Here is a 24,914-nt window from a genome sequence, read left to right on the forward strand (position 1 = left end):
ACTGTATTTTCTTTGTCTTTGTTTATTTAATGGCACAATATGAGACTAAATAAACACTACAATTTAAGTGAAAAACATATTTTCACCTAGAAAAATGGTTTCCTAAGGTATTTTCATCAGTCTACAATATTTATAAATGTAATAATATTATAGAATTATAAAAAATTGTGTATCTATTTTTAAAACAAACTAAAGTAAGGTTTTTTCTCTCTATTTTTCTAATTAGGCTTGGACTCGTGGATCATCCAGTGACTTCAAAATTCTGGTAAGACACTTTTTTTTTTCTATAGTACTGTCAATATTTTCATTTATTTTGCCACAAATTTTGGGAGGTTATCTTTCTTTTTATCTCAGGCTTAATCTTTTTTCTGATTTCTCCCCTCATTTCCATCCCCTGAGGTTGAATCTCCTAAAGCCAATAGTAGAAGGTCAATTACATCTTAACCCATATGGGATGATCTGTTAAGTCCAGATAGTTCTTGAAGATTCAACTTCATGGGGCAGGAGAATATTCCAAGGAGGGGTAGCATTTGTTTCTTAAGGAAACAAAAATCACCACCAAAACAGTCTGAGATAGGAAAAATAATTATTCAGGTAAGATGCAGAGAGTATCGATTTGAAAATTTTTCTTTTAAAATAGATCAAATGCAACAGCAAAATAAAAATCACAGAGGAGCTGAGTATGATAGCTGAATTTTTTAAAAGATTTTCATTTCTACATTGTCAATATTATAGTTTACATATTATGGAACTAGAAATACACTGAATGCACTGCATTTTTCAACATGAAAACTCTTAAAATTTGTATGGTATTTGCCTGGTACATATATTATAGGCATGGGGAAGAGAGATTCTTTAGTTAAAAAGATGACTGGTTGAGGTAGAAGTTTTTCTATAAGTTGTATTTTCCCAAACATCAGCTTATATATTCATTTTACACTCCACCCAGTCTCTCTTTTTTCCCTCCAAATATTATAGAAATGTTGCTCACAATCAAATTCATGTATTGGTTTCCTACTATGTTCTGAATGTATGCAAGATTATAAAACATTGTTTATCTCATATTTTATCTTATTTAGTTTTTCTCAATAATGCTCTGGTTTGGATTCTTATTCTTGCATAATATGGGAGTCCACAACTTTTATGATTTCTAGAGTCACCCTTTCTATAATACTCAGCCAAGAGTACTATGAAATTTTAACTAGATGCATTGCGGAAGTACAGTCTTATACATCATTCTTTACTAATAATTGGATATTGCCTAGGTTAGAATGGGAGGGTGGTGAGAGTTCCACGTGTCTTTGTTATTGTGTATGACCTGTTGCTCCCAAATTCTTCTCAGGGTTTCCAAACTAGTATCTTCTGGTCATCTTATCATGGCTTTTCTGTGCTACTTCAGGCCATATCCAGTCTATACCTTCTGCCAAACAGTAACAAAGTTGACACTATTCATTCTCATGAGGATGAGGGTTAACCTCCTATCCCTTTAGCACTTTCTGCAAATAGAGAGCTTTGCTTAAGCATTTGATTTATTATGATGAAAATTGGGATACAGGATTTCATAATCTCAATGTTTCCTGGATTTTTCCCCATCCTAAACCTTCTCTTAGTTGCGTATGTGGGATCTGGACATGCCTCCTGTAATTATCCCTTTTCTCTGAACTCTACCTGCCTAATTCATTTAAGCTGACAGTGTGTTCTTGCAATTCTCATCATCACAGTTATCTTCTGGGTATTCTTCTTATCTTCTAATTTATCTCATTTCTAATCCATTTCATAAAACAGACAGATGATTGATTGAAAACAGCACTTATCCTCACACTTCTGTATCCTGCCATATTGCCTATAAGGATTTTTTCCCCTGATCTGTTATATACGTGATAATTGAGTTCTGCCACACTTATTCAAAAGCAGTCTTCCTTGAACACATACCAAGAAACTCAAAGCTAAGTTCTTTCCTCTCATAGCCCCCATCGTCATTATGTCAACTTCTGTGAACGGAGTGGTCTTCCTTGTCTGCCTATACACCCATATTCTATTCCTCTCTCAAGGCCAAGTTCAATTCCAGCTCCCATTTTCTCCTGAAATTCTTCATTGCTTTAAATATTGTGGTTTGATTCACCACCTCCCTGAACTCTTTATTTTCAGGATAACAAAGTTTAGCACTTTAACTTGTACTGTCTTGTGTTCTAAGGTTCTTGTATTGCGTGCATATTTTCTACTTAGCAATTTTGCAAGCTTGTTAAATGAGGTAGGAATGCCCTCTTGTGACATTTATACAGCATACCTTACATATTGCTCTGTGTTTAGTAGTCCCTCAAGAAATATTTTCAATTGACTAACTTATTTAGGATCTCACTTGTACGCACCATCCTATAAAGCTCAAACCTAACACTTAATTTCTATATTGTTTGCTTCTATCCAATTATGAGTTTTAGTAGGAAAAAAATGACTCGAACATGGAGGATGATTGATATATAATTCTGAATTTATTTCAGGTAGTATTGATACAGTCTAGAAAACTGTGTTTTTAGAGTACAATTCAGTGAAAAGAAAAATAAATGTAAAATTCAAACTAGAATAGTATTGAAATGTAAATGATAATATGCAACTATTACAAAGAAATTGAAATATATTCTATTCATTATCATATAATTCTCAAGCTTAAAAAAATAATATTTATTCTGGAACTAAATGCCAGCAATAAAAATTCACTTCCATATGAAGAGCTAATACAGTCCACGTTGAAGTTGAAAATATTTACAGAAAGCCTTATTGCAGCATTTTCCCACTTACATAAAATAATGTGTTTAATGCTTATGAGTCACTGAATTTTGTATCTGTGTGTGCAATTGCAGCAATCTGTTCCAATTCATAAATTTTATTTTCTGCACCTGGAGTTTGGACCTTTTAAGAGGTCAAACTAATAACACATGCACAATTATGTACAGTTGAAGGGAATTAATATTTTTAAGGATTCACTGTGTATCAGGTGCTTTGCTAGGTGCTTTTTTTAATGTATGTAGTCTCAGTTCTACCTTCCAATCAGACTCTGAGGCATGCATTTTGTTCAGCATTTCAGAGCTGAGGAGACTAAGGGTCAGAGGGGTTAGTTAGTTCATCTACAATCACTTAGTCGTTATGCTGAGATTTCAGTCTATTTCTAGGATGCCGAAGACGTCCCTGAGATGTCTTCCCGAAGAACATTTACCCCAGTATGCTTTTAATAATATCCAGTTCTACATATATTGGAGTAGCACCCCTGGCTTGCAGTCCTTAAGAAAAGTAATACGTAAGTGGTTAACATGAGATTTAGTCTTTTGTACTTTATAGTTATTTGAGAAGATGAAAAACCTGCTTACTTTAAATCCAAGGGTGGGAAAATTGTCACAGTCTATGCCCAAGTTGTACATTTGCATGTATGTATTATATAACATATATCTATCTTTTATATCATATCTATATCTATCATATATATATTTATATTTATACACATACATACATATTCATGTCATTAATAACCAAAACAGAATCTATGTAGTGGAAACCCACATAACCCTTCTGTAGTTGGACTATGGTGATTAATGGATGTTTCTTTCACTCATTCATGTTCTCAGTTTTTTTTTTTTTTTTTTTTTTAAAGATTTATTGATTGATTGATTGATTGATTGCTATGTTGGGTCTTCGTTTCTGTGCTAGGGCTTTCTCTAGTTGCGGCAAGCGGGGGCCACTCTTCATCGCGGTGCGCGGGCCTCTCGCCATGGCGGCCTCTCTTGTTGCGGAGCACAGGCTCCAGACGCGCAGGCTCAGTAGTTGTGGCTCACGGGCCCAGTTGCTCCGCGGCATGTGGGATCCTCCCAGACCAGGGCACGAACCCGTGTCCCCCGCATTAGCAGGCAGACTCTCAACCACTGCGCCACCAGGGAAGCCCTCTCAGTTTTTTAATGCAAATTTTATGTAGGTTTGGCCATCCTGATTTTTTAAATAGTATTACAGACAACCTGCAGATTACATTCATGTGCTTAGTATTAGTCATGGAATTTCTTTCAAATGATATAAATTATTCAACTGAGTATTGCATTTTCTAAGAATTGAGTGCAGTCTCTAATATAGAGGGTTTAAAAATATTTCTTGGACATATACCAAAATATCCGTATGTTGTAAAGTATTCCCTCATCAAGAATTAAATGTTTGGTGTTAAAATACTATGTGTTTTCTAAGGGTCTTAAGTTGTATTTAAAAACGAAGGGAACAAACCACACACATATGCCTACCTCATAGTTCTGAATTAGGAAACATACATAAATATTTTGTTATTCTCCATTTATAGTTATTTTAAAATATTGGCTATATTCCCCTGTTGTACAATATATCCTTATAGCTTATTTTATACCTAATAGTTTGTACCTCTTAATCTCCTACCCCTATATTGCCCCTCCCCCTTCCCTCTCCCCATTGGTGACTGCTGGTTTGCTCTCTGTATCTGTGAGTCTGCTTCTTTTTTGTTATATTCACTAGTTTGCTATATATTTTAGATTCCACATATAAATGATATCATTCAGTATTTGTCTTCCTCTGATTTATTCCACTCAGCGTAATACCTGTCAAGTCCATCCATGTTGCTTCAAATGGCAAAATTTCATTCATTTTTATGGCTGGGTAGTATTCCATTGTCAATGTATACCACAGCTTCTTTATCCATTAATCTGTTGATGGAAACTTAGGTTGCTTCCATATCTTTGCAATTATAAATAAAGCTGCTGTGAAAATTGGGGTGCATGCATCTTTTTGAATTAGTGTACTTGTTTTTTTTTTCTGAATATATACCTAGGAGTGGAATTGCTGGGTCATATGAGAGTTCTATTTTTAGTTTTTTGAGAAGCCTTCATACTGTTTTCTACAGTGCTTATACCAATTTACATTCCTACCATCAGTGTATGAGGGTTTCCTTTTCTCCACATCCTTGCCTACATTTGTTAAATGTGTTCTTTTGGCTGACAGCCATTCCAACAGCTGTGAGGTGATATCTCACTATGGTTTCGATTTACATTTCCCTGATGGCTAGCAATGTTGAGCATCTTTTCATGTGCCTGTTAGCAATCTGCGTTTCCTTTTTGGAAAAATATCTATTTGGTTCTTGTACCCATTTTTTAATTGGGTTGTTTGTATATATCAACTATACTTCAATGAAAAGTAAAAATTAAATACTTTGTCAATTTTATGAAAATATACAGGTATTAAAATTATCTTCAATGTTAGCTTGCTATTGTGATGAAAATTGTCATGATGTGAACATAAATTATATGTTCAGGGACCAAAGAAAGGAATCATACTCTCATCAATTCATTTATTCATCTCTCACATCTTATTGAGTAACTTATTTGTGCAAACAATCTGATAGAGGTTAGGTAGTATAAAAATGATGTGATTGAGTTCAAGGACTGTCATTTTATGTATTCTGTGTAATTGTGGTGCTTTCATTTATTTTTAAAATTGGTGTCGACTAAAGTTCTCAATGTTTGTTTTAGGCCTTTCAGTTTTTCCCTTCACCTTGCTAGGATACCAGGTTATTGGACAGTATGAGAGGCATCATTAGTGCCCATCAGTATTTGGGTTTCCTTTCATTCTTGAGTAACAGGGAGATGATATTTTCCCTCTACCTTATGGTGAGGTGGGGCCGTTTGATTATTTCTGGCCAGTGAAAACTGGAAGAGAAGTGTATCACTTTGGGGCAGAGGAGGTGAAAAGACCGTGTGTACTTTCTAGTCTCTCTCTGCCTCTACAGAAGAGACATCAGTTTGAGGTGACAGAGCCACAGTAGTAAATCATCCTGGATCTCTGAGTCACCCGATGGAAGAAACCTGCTATGGCAAGACTCCTAGTTCCAGAGCCAGTGTATAAGAACAAGAAGTAAATTATTTAAGCCACTGAGTTCTTGTTTTTCGTTTTGTTTTTGGTTTTGGTTTGTTACAGCAGCCTAAAACCTGCTCAAACTAATCAAATGGTTCTTGTGAAAATGGGCATCGTAGTGTTTATGTAATTTTGAAATCTGGAGTCATGTTTCCAAAGGTATATTTTGGCAATATTATTTTTGACTTTAAAATAGTTTTCTCCTGTCACCAAATAATCTGAGGTACTACTTACGTGGTTGTCATAGCAGGTAACAAAGGCTCCCAAAATAAAAGCCTTGGGAAAATCTGTACTAAAATATTTAATAAAAATCAACTATTACTCACTTACCAAATATCTTTAGAATCAAACAACATGAAGAAGGGAAAAGATACAAGACGAATATCTAAATTTAAAATGCTACACTTTCCAGTTGAAAAATGAACAGTATTCTTGTAATAATGCTTTTAGTTCTTTAATCTTAACTGTCCTTAGGTAAGATCCATATTAAGGACCATAAAATAGCCATTTCCTTTTTCTTAAGTTAAAAAGAGTCTCCATGTCTTAGATGATTGTATTTTGGTAGGGTATTCAGAGTAATCTTTGTTCAATTTTTTACTCTTTGAATTGACCTGAAGCAACACCCCCTCCTATGCCTATTTTGTTTTGTTTTGTCTTATACAGTGGAAGCTTCCATGTGCTAGCTCAGTTTAACTTTTTTTTTTTCAGTTTAACTTTTTAAGAGATGTAATAATTTAAATGCCACGAACATGCCAACTAGCATCATTGCTACAACAACTAATTAATTAAACATAACATCCTTTCTTCACACACAGGAGTGGAGATCAAAAATAATTGTATACAATTACCTGGAACTAAAAGGATTTAAGTCCACTACCATGGAAGGGAACACAATAAATTACACCTCATCATATTTCATGTCAATCATAAAAGTCTCCCCAAAAATGGTTGCGGGACATTAAAATCTACCTCTATAATGTTGATTCAACTTCTAAGAATCAGAGTCATTACATCTGCAATTCAGTCTGACTTGAGTGGCACATCCCTTCAACAACTTCCATTAATTTTGTATCTCCTCATTCCTCTCACCTAACTTCATCTTCAGGATTGGAGTTCAGAAAAACCTTCTCAAGGCAGCACACTCCATTTTGGGAGAATTAGTTATTAAACATACTTCCTTAGCATTGAGCAAAAATTATGTCATATTAGTAGTTTGCTTCTCAGGATGGCATAGGGCTTGCACATTGGCTAATAACAATCCTTAGTTGGATTCTACTAGTGTCAGTAACTAGACTATATGCAGAAGTGTCCTTTTAGTGGAAAGGTACATTATCTACTTTTTTATTTAAGTCACTCTCATCTAACATATATTAATAAATGCTTTTATGAAAATATTTTAAAGAGGGATTCTAGTAAATCTACTGAAATTATCTATCTTAGTACCAATATTCAATATTTTGAAAGAACCTTTTGTGGTTAATTAAGCATGGCATCCCCTGCTTGATTTCTTGCCTGCTGTCCTAAGTCAAGCAGTACTTTTCCAGGTGTTCGTAAAAAATAGGAACCACTACCCTAGTAGTTTTTTATGGATTTTTAAAACTCCCTGTTCATTGTTCCATTTGTTGTTGTATGTTACTTCCTCTGTCTTGGGTACTCAGAATACCAGACTCACTGTCCAACAAGTATCAAGTGATATCAGGAAAACTCTACAATTGGCAGCTGATGCCCCTCCCCTTCTCATCCCTCTCCCTGTGTTTTTCAGAGGGACTCTTAGACAGTCATTTCCACTCTGTCCCAGCCTGAAAATCACTCCTGCAATACAAACTCTAGTATCAAAAAAGATAAATGCCTTAAAAAGTTGCCACAAACATGCTGAGGCGTATGAAAATGTCTTTCCATATATTATTTCTATTTTCTAGTCATGCTGAATTGTTTTACAATTTTTTGCTAGTGGGATGTATATGGTAGAAGTTGTCTTTCACAATTTCAGAAATAAGGGAGGAACAGGAAATGTGAAAAGGTAATAAAATGATTGAGGTTGAAGAAAGGCAATACCTTACGGTATGTTTAAGTTTCCTGAAAATTTAAGCATAGACTTTTGTAAGTGATCTTATATACTTTTGCTTATAACCATTCTCAAACATTAATTTACTGTCAAATATGTTAACCTATTCTGTTTTGTCATTGGCACAGAATATGTTGCTTTGTCTATATCTATTTCTAATTATACTAAGTCCTCTCAAATATTTATATTTTGTTTATTCATTTAAATCTTCTTTCTACCTAGTAATGTAGTTCTATTAATAACATGTTGAAGGCAGTATCCCCAAAAGGACCACTAATTTTCAATTTTCAGGCATGTATGGTGTCATACATATGCACTTGGATTTTTGACATGTCTTTATCTTTTTTACCATAACCATCAAAATTGCTTTGAATTTTTATGTGATCTTGTTTTACATGCTTAGTTATTATGTAAAATTTTACAGTAGCCTATGTAGACACTTAAAATGATTTATAAAAAGCATGCTTAAAGAAAATTATAGCATCTTGTTGTAGGTACTGAACAATGGTAGGCGGCAAGGTGGGTGGGCTTTAAGGGGCTGGGACTCTGCTAATAGGACTAAATATGGAGACTTGTATACTGTCCTGCCAATGGCTACCCACCCCATCCTCTATCCTAGTTTCTGAGATACCCTTCTATCCTGCATATGTGTACCAGTTCCTAGATATTGAAAACACATAAAGGCTTGCTACGTGTCCGTGGCAATTGCATTTTTACCGTATTGATCTCTGAGAGTGAGGACTTTTTTGATGTAAGATGGAACGGAGATAACCAAGGAGGTTTCTGGGAAAGATCATAATAGAAGATTAATTCTGGGATAATGTTTTCTTGGTATCTGTGACACATCAGTGCTCTGTTAAATAGATGTGCAAGCAGTTCCTAACCATAGCATAGGATTTATTTTCCTTACCAAAAATTTGACAAGTCAGTAAATCATGTTTTATACTTAGGTAGCTACGTAGTTGCTACAGGACTCAACACTGGACAGGTTGGGTTCTGTCTCTGCTCTTGTCTGATTCTCCTAGTCATCTGCTTCTCTAAAATTGTCTCCTGCTAGAAAAGACTTAGAATAAAACTTCCAGTTATTTAAGTCCTTCAATTTGTCATTAATTTTCACAAAAGTATTTGCCACAGAAAAACTTCTCAAATATTTCCTCTTCTTGGAAAAAAAAAAAAAGAAAATGTGGACATTTTGTCCTATCAACATGTATCTGAATAATTGCAAATACTTTCTATCCTGAAAAGGAAATCAAGAAACCTGGGTAAAGGGACTATGTTAAAACATAAGGGTATTACTATACTGGCAAGTCTCCCTCAGGAACATTCATGCATACCTTACTTCAGAAATAAGCAAAACCACTTTTTAAATTATACGTCCAAAAGTCTTTAGTATTCACAACTCAAAATGTTATATAAGGTCGCATATTTTGTTTTCTGTGCCTTTGCTGATGACTTTTCATTCCACATTCCAGTGCATTAAAATGGTTCAGTACCATAATTCTTAACACTAATTAGGTTAATGCACCCTTCTAATGAACACAGAAATGACCTGAGTGGCAAACAGCTGAGGTTTTAGCAAGAACTCGTGACACCCCAATGTCCATCTCTTTAAAAACTCTATTGTGGAGAATTGAAACACATGGCATCACCATTCCAGAATCCTAAAGTCAGACTTAAAAATACATTAGTGAAGTTGTACTTTTACCTTTTTCTTAGTAGTCTCACTTGCCTTTTATCAAAACATAGCCTTTTCGTATTTGCTTGCCAAGTCTAGAATATCGAGGTCAAATTCTGCTCTGATAGTGGAAAACAGAACAAGTTTCTGGTGGCTAAACATGTGTTTCCTGGAGAATAAAGACACAATTCAAGTATTACTGTGGCATGGTTTGGTTCTGATTGATTCCTATTAAGAAGTAAGACTATTTTTTCCTCGTTAAAAATAGTATAGTCCTTAATTTTCCCTTCTGCATTTGTCACATTTAGGAGTATCATTTTAGGGGATTTATTTTATGCTATTATTATTTTACAGTGTTTATTCTGACCATGTAGCATATACAATTTTTAAATTTAATAAGTAGAATCTTAGATATATTCTTGGAGAATATTTTATAATCCTCTGTTGCAACTTCCCAGCCACTTCTCCCCGCTGTTTTAATGTAGCAAATGAAGCCAGATTTCTCAATAGGGAATTATTTGTATGGGAGTAAGAGTCATGTATGGAGATGCCGTTAATTTTTCCAAGTTACCCCAATCACCTAATTCAAAACAATGCATAGTCATTCTATATATGCTTAGTACACTGCCTAGATTTTCTCTGTTTGTCTTGATTTAAGGGTTTTGCCTTCATATCCTTAAGTAAATAAGACCTTAAGCCACCAGATGACTTATTCTTGCTTTGAAAAAATATGACTATGAAAATGATTTTGTGATCTAGGAGTGCCTTCATGATCCTTGAGCTCGAGCTGTAGGTCAGCTCTACTATGGACTTTCCTGTGACGTTTGAAAGACACATTAAAGCCTCTATGTCTCAGTTTTCTCCTCTGTGAAATGAGTCTATGTGTAATTATTACCAAAATTATTTTCAATTCTAATGATCTATTTTGGATAAAAGGGCTCAACCCCACCCTGTCTTTTTATCTCGGTAAATAGTTACAAGATGTCATCTTAAATTCTCACCAAAGCTCATGCAGACTTGAGAGTGAACATCCTGACAGCATGATGGTGTTTTTATCTTCACTGTTAATCTTTTTGTTTCCTTTTCATGCTTGCAATGTCATTTTCTTTTATAAAGGAAAATATTTTGGTGTACTTTCTTTACAGAGTGCCAATGGAGAGCTCAAGTATTTATTTTATACTTACATCTATTCTTTGACATACTAAAGGTGAATTTTATGTTTGTAAAACATATGCTATTATCTCTCAAGCTTCCATAATAGAAAAGAGCAGAATTCCTTGAACTGCTGATGGTTTAACACCAATGCGCAATTCACCATAGGTATGTAAGGAAATTTTAAGGAGGGTATTTTCTGAGAAGTTAGGAATGATTAGAATTTTTACTCAAGATTGACTTAGAGAAAAATTGGATCTTTCGTTTCAAGTCTTTCACTACCAGTTTTTTAAAATTATTTTTTGAGTCTTACAAATATATACTTTTTACCATGAGAGTATTACAGCCAGAAGTATCAAATAGTTTTTATGTTCCAATGTTCTTTTTATAAATGGAGTGTCTGATAATCCAAACGGGGTGGGGGGGTGGTTTACCACACCAAGTATAGTTGCTTCCATCTACTGCACAGAAAACTGGCTCATTCTTCCCATCATTCCCTAAATTGTCCAAGGCTTGCAGGACTGAGTTATGGAATAAGTGCCACTGCTCCACATCCGTGGTAAACTTTCCCTTGGAATCACAAGGCACTTTTGCTTAAAATCTTTCTTTCCATTTCTGTTATTTTCAAAACTGAAGTTACAAGATTGTGGTTGAAACGGCCACCAAAATGATGTAAACAAAATGAGTGAGCTTAATGCATTCTTTCTTTGAAAGATAAACTCATTAAAAAGTTTATTAGCACTGGTTTGATTATGAAATTGTTTCATTTTATTCATGTCTCCGCTTAATATCTGTTTGGAATAGGATTTTGAAAATATGTTCTTTTTCATGCTGAGGTGAAAGTGCTCATTGTTACAAATAAATACATTCTTATAGTAATGTGATGCATTCTATTCTTCATCTACATATTAAGTATCTGTAAGTTGAGAATTTTCATGGCTTTAATATATATTCCATCTTTTTTAGTTTTATCTGAAACAGGTGTTCGTTCTTTGATTCTAGAAATGAACTAAAACAGTTTATCTCTTATTTCAGTTAGCATAGTGCCCTCGAGATCCATCCATGTTGTTGCAGATGGCAAGATTTCATTCTTTATTTATAGCTGAATAATATTCCACTATATATTTATATTTATTTATTTTTATATATTTATGCACACACACACGCGTGCACACACACACACACACCACATTTCTTTATCCATTCATCCATTTGATGGACACTTAGGTTGTTTCCATGCCTTGGCTATTGTAAATAATGATGCAGTGAACATGGCGGTGCTGATGTCATTTTGGATTAGCATTTTATTTTCTTAAGATACATACACAGAAGTGGAAATGCTGGATCATATGATAGTTTTATCTTTAACTTTTTGCAATTTCCATACTGTTTTCCTTAGTGGCATACCAATTTACATTCCCACCAACAGTGAACCAGGGTTCCCTTTTCTCCACATCCTCACCAATACTTTTATCTTTTTGATAATAGCCATTCTGATAGGTATTGGGTGATACCTCATTGTGGTTTTGATTTGCATTTTCCTGATGATTAGCGATGTTGAAGAATTTTTCATGTATCTGTTGGCTATCTGTATATTTTCTGTGGAAAAAAAATGTCTATTCAGATCCTCTGCCCATTTTTTAATCAGATTGCTTTTTTGCTGTTGAGTTGTAAAAGTTCTTTATATATTTTGAACATTAACCCCTTGTCAGATATATGATTTGGAAAGACTTTCTCCCATTCCATAGGTTGCCTTTTCATTTTGTTGATGGTTTCTATTTCTGTGCCGTATCTTTTTAGATAGAGGTAGTCTCACTTGTTTTTTTTTGTTACCTTGGCTTTTGGGGTCAAATCCAAAAACTCATTACCAAGACTGATGTCGTGAGGCTTACTGCCTGTTTTCCTTTAAGAATTTTATGGTTTCAGGGTTCAAGTCTTCAATCTATTTTGAGTTAACTTTTGTGTGTGGTGTAAAATAATGGTCAAGTTTTATTCTTTTGTGTGTAGCTGTCCAGTTTTCCCAACACCATTTATTCAAGATTCTGCCCTTTCTTCATTGTATATTGTTGGTTCCTTTGTCATAAGTTAATTGATCATATATGGATGGGTTTATTCTGGGCTCTTTATTCTGTACCATTGATCTCTGTGTGTGTTTTTATGCCAAATATCATAGTGCTCAGATTACTATAGTTTTGTAATATAATTTGAAATCAGGGAACACGATGTCTCCAGCTCTGCTCTTCTTTCTAAAGATTGCTTTGGGTTCCCAGGGTCTTTAGTGGCTCCATACAAATTTTAGCTTATTTGTTCTATTTCTGTGAAAAATGCCATGGAATTTTGATAGGGATTGCACTGAATCTGTATGTTGCTTTGGGTAGTACGGGCATTTTAACAATATTAATTCTTCCAATTCATGAGCACAGAATAATTTTCTATTTATTTGTATTGTCTTCATTTTCCTTCAACATTGTGTTATAGTTTTCAGTACACAGGTCTTTTACCTCTTTGGTTAAAGTTGTTCCTAAGCATGCTACTCTTTTTGATAAAATTACAAATGGGATTATTTTCTTAATCTCTTTCTGCTAGTCCATTATTAGTATATTAAAATGCAACAGATTTTTGTATATTAACTTTGTATCCTGCAGTTTTACTAACAGGTTTGTGTGTGTGTATGTGTGTGTTTGGGTGGAGTCTTTAGGTTTTTCTATATATAGTTTCATGTCATCTGTAAATAGTGACAGTTTTCCCTCTTGCTTTCTAATTTGAATGCTTTTTCATTTTTCTTGCCTAATTGATCTAGGATTTCCAATACTATGTTGAATAAAAGTGGTGAGAGTAGGCATCCTTATCTTGTTGCTGATCTTAGAGGACCAGCTTTGTGTTTTTTATCATTGAGTATGATGTTACCTGTGGACTTGTTATATATGGTCTTTATTATTTTTGGTTCTGTGCTCCCTCTTATCAATGCTTGGTCTGCCTTTTATATATAGCCTTTATTACATTGAGATACGTTCCCTCTATATCCACTTTGTTGAGATTTATATCATGAATGGATGTTGAATTTTGTCTAGTGCTTTTTCTGCATCGATTGAGGTGATCATATGATTTTTATCCTTCATTTTAATGTGGCGTATCACAATGAATAATTTGCATATGTTGAATCATCCTTGCATCCCTGGAATAAATCTCACTTGATCATGGTGTATGATCCTTTTAATGTATTGTTGAATTTGGTTTGCTAATATTTTGAGGATTTTTGCACTTATGTTCATCAGGGACATTGGCTTGTAACTTTATTTTATTTTTCTGTGGCATCCTTGTCTGGTTTTGGTATAAGGGTAATGTTGGTCTCATATAATGAATTTGGAAAAGTTTCCTCCCCTTCAATTTTTTTGGAAGTGTTTCCTAAGTATGGATATGAATTTTTCTTTAAATATTCAGTAGAGTTCACTATTTAAGCCATCTGGTCCTGGACTTTTGTTGGTAAGTTTGTCATTCAATCTCCTTACTAGTAATCAGTCTGTTCAGATTTTCTATTTCTCTACAACTTAGTCTTTTGTAGGTTGTATGTTTCTAAAAATTTATCTGCTTATAGGTTGTCCAATTTGTTAATATATAATTGGTCATAGTAGTCTCTTATGATCCTTTGTATTTCTGTGGTATCAGTTGTGATATGTCCTCTTTCATTTCTGATTTTGAGCCTTCTCCTTTTACTTTTTTTTTTTTAAACATCTTTATTGGAGTATAATTGCTTTACAATGGTGTGTTAGTAGCCTTCTCCTTTTTCAAAATGAGCCTAACTAAAGATTCATCAGTTTCTTTTACCTTTGCAAAGAACCAACTCTTTTATTGATCTTTTCTGTTGTCTTTTTAGTCTTTATTTACTTTATTTCCACTCTGATCTTTGTTATGTACTTCTTTCTACTAATTTTGGTCTTCATTTGTTCTTCTTTTTCTAGTTCCTTGGGGTGTAAAGTTAGGTTGTTTATTTGAGATTTTCGTTGTTTCTTTATGTAGGCATTTATCACTATGAAATTTGCTCTTGGAACTGTTTTGCTGCATCCCATAAATGCTAGTACATTGCCATTTCCATTTTCATTTGTCTCGAAGTATTTTTTTATTTCTCTTTTGATTTGTACTTAGACCCATTGGTTGTTCAGTAGCATGTTTAATCTCCACCTATTTGTGAATTTTCCAGTTTTCTTCCTGTAATTAATTTCTAGTCTGATACTATTATGGTCAAAAAAGATGCTTGATATGGTTTCAATCTTAAATTTATTAAGGCTTGTTTGTGGTCTAACACATAATGTATTCTAGAGAATGTTCCATGTGCACTTGAGAAGAATGTGTATTCTGTTGCTTTGGTGTGAAATATTCTGTATATATACTTGTTAAGTTCATCTGGTCTAACATGTCATTTAAGGCCAATGTTTTCATACTGATTTTCTGTCTAGATGATCTATTCATTGACGAAAGTGGGGTATTAGAGTCCCTTACTATTATTGCATTGCTGTCCATGTATCCCTTTAAGTCTGTTAATATTTGCTTTAAGTCACTTGCCCATTTTTCAGTAGGATTTTTAAAAATTCTTACCGAGTTGTACAAGCTCTTAAACATTAAAATATGTGTATTTTAAGAACATCAAGAGATTTTTGTCTGTTTTTCAAGTTCATAATGTATTTTGCTACTCAGAATTTTTTCTGTAAATTTACTAGTTGCTTCCTCTATTTTTTCTGGTTTTCATGCCATGTTTAGAAAGAATTTCCCCATTTCAAGATTCTATACTAACTCACTTTTCTTTTGCTATTTTAGTGTTAATTTATTTCATTTCTACTTTGGATTAATCTTAATTTTGCTGCGAAGCATGCCAAAGAAATACAGCTTCATTTTTGTGGCCAAGAACTAGCTAATTGTCTCAGTTCCATTACTGAGCAATCGGTATTTCACTCACTGATTTAAACTAGTGAAATGGTATTCTTATTGTCGTTATATTTTCCATTTTTATATTTATATGCCAAACTATGTTTCATGCCAATCATAAGAGCTCTCAAAATTGTCTCACATTTTCCCAGAATTGTATGATTATGGACAGAGGCCAAGTCAGTCCTTGCAACTTTCAGTTTGATTTTGAATTAATATTTAGTGTTGCAATGATTTATCAGAGCAGTTTATACTGTTGCTATGCAAAAATGTATTAACCCAGTGATCCTTCTCTGAAAAATGGTTATAAGACAAAATATACTGTAACCCTATAGGAGTAAAAAAATGCAACTTAATCTTAGCTTTAAATATAGGAAGCTCCAGTGAGGCAAATCAGTGTCCCTTATTTCTATATACTAACTTGTATATAATAAATTTTTTCTCAAATGGACCACCTGCTTTAAAGATACATTTGTCTCATTATACCATTATATATCTGTATAAGCTACTTCAGACACAACACTCTATTTTGAATATGAAATTTAGATACGTAAAAAGCTTGCTGGTGGCTAGAAGTAGGGAGGATTATTTACCTTCTTAGAAGTTTTTTTTGAGAGTTTCCCAGCACTTACATTGTAGAGACACAACTATGGAAAAGAAAACCATGATTAATAAGGAAGAGTATGAAATTAAGCCTCACTAAAGCCCCACATTATAAAACTGAAACAAATGACCATAATTTTAGTGAAATCTGCCAACACCATATTGAAGATTTATTCTACCAATATTCTGTTCTTATGTTCCTTAATGTTCCTGTGCTGAAAGGAACGCGAATGGGTGCTGGCCAGGTGACAGCTCTCACAGGCCCACTGTGGGCCTTCCCTGCTTCTGCTGGGTGCTGCTGTCCCTCTCACAGTTCTACTTCTTCTCCTACAGTGGATCCTCAGTTTTAGAGCATTTGCAGTCTCTTGCTCAGTCAGTAAAGTATCTAAGACCAGCATAAACTTTCACAGTAGTTCCCAGGGCAGCAGGAAGTACTGAAATTCCTCCTTATCTGATGAAGTGTTCAACCAATGGTTTGTGCAGCAGAATTCCTGGGGAGTGTGTAGAATGTAGGACCAGTTTCTCCTGTGCTTCTCGGAAGCTTGCCATTAAAAAGAAATAATTAAAAGAAAAGAGTATGAATGAAATAGTTTATATAGTATCTTCCTTGATCTAGACAAGTGGGTGATTTGGAATGCTTTGCATTTATTTATTTATTTTTTAAGTGAGCCATCCTTTCTTGGGCCAGCTCTATTTTAGTTCTTCTAATTCTTTAAGATGTCACAGATTAATCTCTCTTGGCCTTAAACTACCATTAATTTATAGTTTGAACCCTGTATTTTGCACTTGGCATAAGCTCATTGTTACTGTAAATTTTCCCTCATTGTTTATGATACCTTTCCACTCCATTCAGTGTAAGGAAGCAAGGACAGAAGTATGGTACACATTTTTTGCTGTTCTTCATAGTGTGTGGCATGAGCTCTAGAGATCTAGGAGGACAAGTGACATTCTTGATGCTTCTTAGCATTCTTCCGTGGTTAGAACCATAATCTCCCCACCCCAAATGTCCTCAGGCTTTGATTCTGTCTTGTTTCAACAACATACAAGAAAAACTTATGCCTTTAAGCTTTGTTATTAAACAAAAAGTATTAAAAACTTTATGTCTGAGCTTATCTGGCAGAAATAAGATGCAAGGCCATGAGCATTTTATTTTTAAAGTAGCAAGTATGGACATCAGTGCAGCGGATCATTTTCAAATGAAATAATCTTGCCCATTTATAGCTATTTTATTTAAAAGTTTTTGTATGGATTAAAAAGTGCTGAATATTAGGATTGTTTTTCAAGGATTTGAACGAGTCAAATTGGACAGGATTAGTGGCTAATTTAGCAAATGAGTTGTTTATTAGCATATTGTATATTCCTCATCCATCATAGGCTTCATCTTTTCAGTTCTGTCACTATAGCAATCACCTAACCTTCTATTGAAAACAGTAAATAAGCACCATAAAAAATGTTTTATGGAAGTTTTTAAAAAGCTAGATTAGGTAATAGGTTACTTTTAGTGTGTTTTTTAGGTCCTCCTGGTATGTTATTGGGTTTCAAGTGCTCAAATGGAGCAAATAAATTTGCATTATTCTGGGACCAATGGGATAAACTGAAAAAAGCTTTTGTCAGTTTAATTGGTTTAAAAGATTTATTATAGTATCTGAAGGATACATGTCTGTTCAAAAATAGTAATGTGTCACAAATTGGTGTGTTACCTGGCAGAGATTTGCTGTCAACCATTCCAGTAGTTAGGAACGTTTTTCTTGACAAGCTGAGGAAGGAACCTTTTCTCGTGGGGTAGTGTTTCTCCTTCCCTGAGGGTTTAATTTGTTTTTGACAAAAGGAGAATATCGTGCTCTTGGTAGTGTGGAAATTAAAAATATTAATGAACTGAAGTAAAAAGTAAAATAAACTTTTTTTTTTTAAATCGCAATCAAAGTTTATGTTCATATCTCAGACTTGTCAGCCTGTCTATGTGTCTCTAGGCTCAAGCAATAAGGGAGAAAATGTGATGAATTTTATTTCTCCGGGCTTATGGTTATTGCTGTTTTCTTTTAGAAATGGGAAATGTTATTGTTTCCTTTCCAGTCCAGATGGCTACTATTTTCACGTTCACTAATAAAAGAAATCAGAAGTGAATGAGAGAAAATATTCAATGGGTATTATTTTCTTTTATTATAGTTATTTTATATTTGGTTTCACATGTCATAGAAACTCAAAATTAACTTCTGCATGTTAAAATCAATGAAAAGCTAGTTTGAGTCTGTGTGTTGCTAAGCTGGCACAAGATCTCAAAGCACTAACTCTGGATTGAATCCGAAAGGAAAAAGTACATACATTCATGCATCAGAAAGACAGTATTTGTGTTGAGGGAACTATTACCAGTTTATTTTCCCAGGGAACGACTCTTCATATAGTTGGATATAGCTGTTTAGCTTAGAAGTCATGCCTTGACTCTGAAGCAAACCTGTCTAATTATTTAGGCTATGCGAATTCATCTCACTTGTAACCCATAATAAGAGTTATTTGAATAAACCAGTGTTTCTCAGTCTTCACACTGTTGACATTGAAGACTGTCCTGTGTATCGTAGGATGTTTAGCAGCATCTCTGGCTTCTACATACTACATGCAGTAGCAACCTACCAGTGCTAACAGTCAAGAGTGTCTCTAGACATTGCCACTGTCACATGGATGCTAAAATTTCCCTTTGTTGAGAACCACTAAAATAAAGTGGGTGTAACTAATAGAAGTCATTTTGCTCAGTATATGTTCTGTCTCTGAGAATCAACCCTTAAAATGAGATAATAAGTAATCTAAGTTTTTATTTGACTTTTTAAATTTTTGTTGTTGCTAGAGTTAAATTTTACTCCACCAAAAGTTACAAAGTAGCAACAAAGCACTTGTTATAAGCATATATATGACGTATGTGATATACTATCTATATATATCAACTAACCTCTATATCTACATCTATTTATCCTCTGATTGGTATCAACTCATGATAATAACTTAGGTAAATTTCTGCATGTTTTCAAATTAAAATAATGTAGTCGTGTTTAACCTAAAAGAATTTCAAAATAAAACGAGATTCAGTTAAAATTTCCTTTGGTAAATAAAAATTTCCAGTTCTCTTATGAGTCTTTTTAATTAGCAATCAAAACTGTACAAAAAAAGTCTTATTAGAATTGACAATACAAAATCTTTTAATGAAGTTAGAGTGATCTTAAATAAAGAAACACTCCTTTAAATTCACTGAATTGTTATCCAATTCATAATCAGGAATTAAGTAGTTGGAATAAAATCAGTCAAGTTTCTGTCTGTCTTTGCTAAGAAATGAATTACATTATTGTAGGCCTAAAACTTTAGTAGGTTTCTGAATCATTCTTTCATTGTTACAGTTGACCCCTGAAAAATGTGAAGGTTGGGGCACAGACCCTTAGTGCTATTGAAAATTCATGTGTACTTACTGTCGGCCCTCCATATATGCAGTTCCTCATCCATAGATTCAGCCAACCCTGCATCATGTAGTACTGCAGTATTTACTATTGAGAATAATCCATGTATAAGTGAACCAGCACAACTCAAACCCATGTTGTTCAAGGGTCAACTGTAACTACCTCTTGATACGTGAAAGAGCAAAAGACTTAAATTTTAGAGTTCTGGGGTTTTGCCCTCCTTCTGCTACTGATCAGCTATTTAAATAAGCCAAGCTACTTAACCTCATTTGAGCTTTAGTTTCTTTAAAGTAAAAATGGAGTAGTATGCCCTCCTACTTACTTCACACCTCTGTAACAAAGATAAAATAAGACATTAAACTATACCCACTAAAGTGTATTTGCTACACAAATAAATTCATCTCACTTGGGCATATTTTCTACTTAGTAAAATGGCATTCATAGTAGTGACACTAGAGACCTATTCTCTACTTTTTTACATAATAGGTAACAAGATCTACTTGCAAAAAGCCTATGCTTGTTGGATGTGATCAAAACAATTGCTTTCTACTGAACAGCAGTATATTTAGACTAGAAGATAGTTTCATAAATATTTACATAAACCTATATAAAATGCAGAAGATTCTATTAGTTGGATTTAATAATTAGGTTTCACACGCAAGCATATCCATACATATATAAACGCGGGCAAATCAACCTATGTACACAAACTGTCTCTAAATCTCCAAAGTGTGATGAAATGACTGCTACTATACAAATGGTGATTGCAGTACTGAAGGCAATAACACAGAACAAGTAGTACTTTTATTTTTGACCCTTTAAAGTTTTTAAATTTTGCCTCTGCTACATAGAAGTGATCTGCTACATTACCCAAATACTGTCTTTGTATTTTAGAACAGCCAAATGTGAAATGTACTACGTAATAAATCAGATGCAAGGTTTTGTAGTATGTATTAAGATAGATTGCTTATATGAAATGGAAATGAATATTATAAATCAAAATAGCTCATTATACGTTTCTTGTTTTATAGTAATTTATCAGTTCTATTTTCAGTTTTTTTTATTATTCAGGTCTGAGTTTACTACCTGAATGTAGGCCTTGTAAAATTTGGTTAGATGTATGCCTTTGCCACAATGAAATAGTGCACATATAATACTTTGCCATTGCAAATATGAGATAGAGATTATTGAGAAAGTTAGAGAAAGTCATACTAGTTGATGACTTCCTAACAACATTTAGTAAATGTTGATGATATTGTATAAATAATGAGGAAAATGCTTCAAAATAGACAATACAACCTACAAGATAAATAGAAATACAACAGGAATTCAGAAAGTTGTAAGAGAATTTAAAGTCTTCATGACTTATCTTTTCTTAATATTACTCTGTTTTTGGTATTTGAATCTCTGCAAAACCATGTGTTCTTACCTTAAAATTTATGTGTCAATTTATTCAGAGCAAGGAAATGTGTTATAAGGTCTTAAACTCTTGATATTCATTTACTCATGAAATTAAGACTACAGACATGAAAAGATAAGATTACTGTTTTCAAGAAGCTCATAGTACAGTTGATGCTATATAATGCAACCTGGAGAGTCCCCAAAAAGATCTTCTTGGATTGACAAAGTAGAGGGAAAAATTCAATTTAATAAAATTATAACTTTAAGAAATTGTAGTTTTAATTAATTTACCATGAGATTTCAACTAAATAGGAATGCAAAAAATATGCCATGTTGTCTTTTCATTGGCATCCTGAATCCAACTGTTGGAAAGCCAGATATTATGCAAATTTCCACCAAACTTTAAAGTGAATTTGCATCAATCAATAGTTATCTGACAAGTAAAAGCTTCTTCTTTCCCTCCCTTTTCACCCTGGATAAACTCTACCAGCAAAAGAAGAGAATTGCAACTAGGAAGAAAACCTCCAGGTACAATGAAAAATTAAATACATATTTATGTATCAGTGACAAATGTCCTAAAATTAATAAAATTGCAGAACTTTCTGCAAGCATATTTTTCCAGAAATCCTTCTTACCTCTATGATTATCACAAACCCAGTCAATAACCCTAAACTAGGTAGAATTCTATAGCCAAAACAAACATTATATAATCCCTGCCATTAATAGTACCAGTTCTTAAAGAGGAACCTCTCCTTGTGTCATTTAGCATCGCCCCATTCTTAGTTCTGAGCAAATCCTTACAAGATCAGTCATATTTTTTTCTCATATTACTAATTTAAAAGGGCCACATAAGAGGGTGAGTGGGAGAATTCTTAGAGGTAGCCATGTGTCCCTGAGAAATAAAAACTGGCATTGAAAGAGAAAATGAGAGAAAACTGTAGTAGGCATAAGGCATTTCAAAGCATAGCAATGTGGAGCCCTTGATTGTGTGGACAAATAACTCTAGCTTTCAGTAGTCCTTTATATAGCAGAATGAAGCCCAGAGGAATAGGGCTGCTGCAAACGTATCACCAAAAATAAGATGAACTTGTACAACATGGTTGTAAAAGAGAGAAACTAAGCATTTAACATATTTTAGAAATATTTAATATATATATTAAAGGAAAGAATTTTTTTTGCTGTTTTATTTTTATTTATTTATTTTTTATTTAACATCTTTATTGGAGTATAATTGCTTTACAATGGTGTGTTAGTTTCTGCTTTATAACAAAGTGAATCAGCTATACATATACATATATCCCCATATCTCTTCCCTCTTGCGTCTCCCTCCCACCCACCCTATCCCACCCCTCTAGGTGGTCACAAAGCACCCAGCTGATCTCCCTGTGCTATGCAGCTGCTTCCCACTAGCTAGCTATTTTACATTTGGTAGTGTATATAAGTCCATGCCACTCTTTCACTTTGTCCCAGCTTACCCTACCCCCTCCCCGTGTCCTCAAGCCCATTCTCTACGTCTGCATCTTTATTCCTGTCCTGCCCCTAGGTTCTTCATAACCATTTACTTTTTTATTTTAGATTCCATATATATGTGTTAGCATATGGTTTTCTCTTTCTGACTGACTTCACTCTGTATGACAGACTCTAGGTCCATCCACCTCACTACAAATAACTCAATTTCGTTTCTTTTTATGGCTGAGTAATATTCCATTGTATATATGTGCCACATCTTCTTTATCCATTCATCTGTCGATGGACACTTAGGTTGCTTCCATGTCCTGGCTATTGTAAATAGTGCTGCAATGAACATTGTGGTACATGACTCTTTTTGAATTATGGTTTTCTCAGGGTATATGCCCAGTAGTGGGATTGCTGGGTCGTATGGTAGTTCTATTTTTAGTTTTTTAAGGAACCTCCATACTGTTCTCCATAGTGGCTGTATTAATTTACATTCCCAACAACAGTGTATGAGTGTTCTCTTTTCTCCACACCCTCTCCAGCATTTACTGTTTGTAGATTTTTTGATGATGGCCATTCTGACTGGTGTGAGGTGATTCCTCATTGTAGTTTTGATTTGCATTTCTCTAATGATTAGTGATGTTGAGCATTCTAAAGGAAAGAACTTACTTTTGATAATTCACCTGTGACACTTTTTCCCCCCTGGATGATTTCAGAAAATGTGGGTTGTTGAATTATTTTAGAGATCACATACTGGATAATATAAACAATAATCCCAGTGCTAATCCCATGAGTATGGCAATATTATTTAGAAATGATTTATTTATACCAGTTCTATTGCACATCAAAGGCTATTTTCTATCAAAACAAGTACCCTCAACTATTCTGCTATATTAGGTTCTATCACAAATGGATTGAAAAGAAAATAGATTATGTCCTGTCCATGACATAATGATTGGTATTTTGCTAAAGTTGAATAGTGAGTAATGAGACTTTTTTGTGAGTATGTGGTGTTTAAAGGCTCCAGCATGTGTGGCTGCCAATAAAATATTTTATTCAACAAATGGTTTTAATTAACAATAGCTGTCGTTGGTGGGAATGTAAATTGATACAGCCACTGTGGAGAACAGTATGGAGGTTCCTTAAAAAACTAAAAATAGAACTACCATATGACCCAGCAATCCCACTACTGGGCATATACCCTGAGAAAACCATAATTCAAAAAGAGACATGTACCACAGTGTTCATTGCAGCACTATTTACAATAGCCAGGACATGGAAGCAACCTAAGTGTCCATCGACAGATGAATGGATAAAGAAGATGTGGCACATATATACAATGGAATATTACTCAGCCATAAAAAGAAACGAAATTGAGTTATTTGTAGTGAGGTGGATGGACCTAGAGTCTGTCATACAGAGTGAAGTCAGTCAGAAAGAGAAAACCATATGCTAACACATATATATGGAATCTAAAATAAAAAAGTAAATGGTTATGAAGAACCTAGGGGCAGGACAGGAATAAAGATGCAGACGTAGAGAATGGGCTTGAGGACACGGGGAGGGGGTAGGGTAAGCTGGGACAAAGTGAAAGAGTGGCATGGACTTATATACACTACCAAATGTAAAATAGCTAGCTAGTGGGAAGCAGCTGCATAGCACAGGGAGATCAGCTGGGTGCTTTGTGACCACCTAGACGGGTGGGATAGGGTGGGTGGGAGGGAGACGCAAGAGGGAAGAGATATGGGGATATATGTATATGTATAGCTGATTCACTTTGTTATAAAGCAGAAACTAACACACCATTGTAAAGCAATTATACTCCAATAAAGATGTTAAAAAAAAATAACTGTCATCATAGCTTTCAGAATATACTTTATGTATACATAAATGCCATTCAATATTGCCTTCAAAATACTGAATAATATATATTTGGAAAATATTACTTATTTACACAAGAATTCCTTTATGATATTTCAAAAGCATTTCGATGTACATTGTCATTGTTGCTTTGACAGCTGGCAATTTTAATTAAATATTAGATGTTAATTTATCTGTGATTACAGATTATCAGTGTTGAACAAATTTCTCACCTTTAGTTCTTTTAAATAGTTCTGTTGTTTTATTTTTGCTGGTATCTAATTATTTCAGTGGGTGTGGCCAGATAGTCTTTTGAATGGATGCAAGATTTTTCAGGTTTTTAAATTTGTCTCTGCTTTTTGTTCTATATAATACATGTCTTCTAGCAATACCTACATCCCCTCACACCTAGCTAAAGGCAGGCTTTTGTTCT

At 34.1% G+C, this 24,914-nt stretch overlaps 1 long non-coding RNA gene across 1 annotated transcript in view; it reads left to right on the forward strand.

The window, feature by feature from the left end:
* LOC130708446 (uncharacterized) overlaps positions 1-24,914 on the forward strand; it is a 1,343,207-nt gene that overhangs the window by 826,135 nt on the left and 492,158 nt on the right. The window contains exon 6 of the long non-coding RNA XR_009008660.1: positions 227-265. This is a non-coding gene — a long non-coding RNA (uncharacterized LOC130708446). The remainder of the gene's footprint in view (positions 1-226; positions 266-24,914) is intronic.

This window comes from Balaenoptera acutorostrata, chromosome 6 (assembly GCF_949987535.1).
Source record: "Balaenoptera acutorostrata chromosome 6, mBalAcu1.1, whole genome shotgun sequence".
NCBI classification, from domain to species: domain Eukaryota; kingdom Metazoa; phylum Chordata; class Mammalia; order Artiodactyla; family Balaenopteridae; genus Balaenoptera; species Balaenoptera acutorostrata.